Consider the following 912-nt stretch of genomic DNA (forward strand, 5'->3'; position numbering starts at 1 on the left):
CTGAAAATTTTCCATCTATTTCATTTTCACAGATCTGCCCTTACGTGTTCTGTTAAATACCGTGAAGCTAGATTAATTGTTTGTACATAAATTACCCAGATTTGTTTCGTTTGTGTGTCTGTTAAAAGAATTTATTACCCGTTGATCGTTGATGAAGCAGCGTCGCAGGTTTTATATGTTTCCATACTTGTTGGTTGGCCAAACAAGGCTTGAGATTGGCTGCTTATGTAGTCATGTGACCAAAGCCTATGCCTTTTACTTCGTTGCTCTTACGACAAAGCAGAAATAGTGCCTTTCAGCTCAACTTGCATGATTGATAAATATTTATTTTTTGTGATATCGAAACCTAACATTTTAATAATTATGATAACTTAAATCCCTCGCAGTCCACATGTTTAACACGTGTAATTAATGTGATTGTATAAACAGTTTATCATTTTTAACAGCCTACGAAGCCTTATAGTAATTACGCTCAGATCTAACATTTGTATAAGCTATACATTGCTGTAAAACTGGTATATTCCTTTCCCCCTGGTGGCGAACAGCACACCAGATATACTGAAGCTGGCATATTCCTTCCCCCTGGTGGTGAACAGAACACCAGATATTCCGAAACTGATATATTACTTTCCCCCTGGTGGTGAACAGAACACCAGATATGTTGAACCTGGTATATTACTTTCCCCCTGGTGGTGAACAGAACACCAGATATGTTGAACCTCGTATATTACTTTCCTCCTGGTGGTAGACAGAGTACCAGATATGTTGAACCTGGTATATTACTTTCCTCCTGGTGGTAGACAGAGTACCAGATATGTTGAACCTCGTATATTACTTTCCTCCTGGTGGTAGACAGAGTACCAGATATGTTGAACCTGGTATATTACTTTCCTCCTGGTGTTAGACAGAGTA

The sequence above is a fragment of the Limulus polyphemus genome, unplaced genomic scaffold (genome assembly GCF_000517525.1).
Source record: "Limulus polyphemus unplaced genomic scaffold, Limulus_polyphemus-2.1.2 Scaffold1960, whole genome shotgun sequence".
Classification (NCBI taxonomy): Eukaryota; Metazoa; Arthropoda; class Merostomata; order Xiphosura; family Limulidae; genus Limulus; species Limulus polyphemus.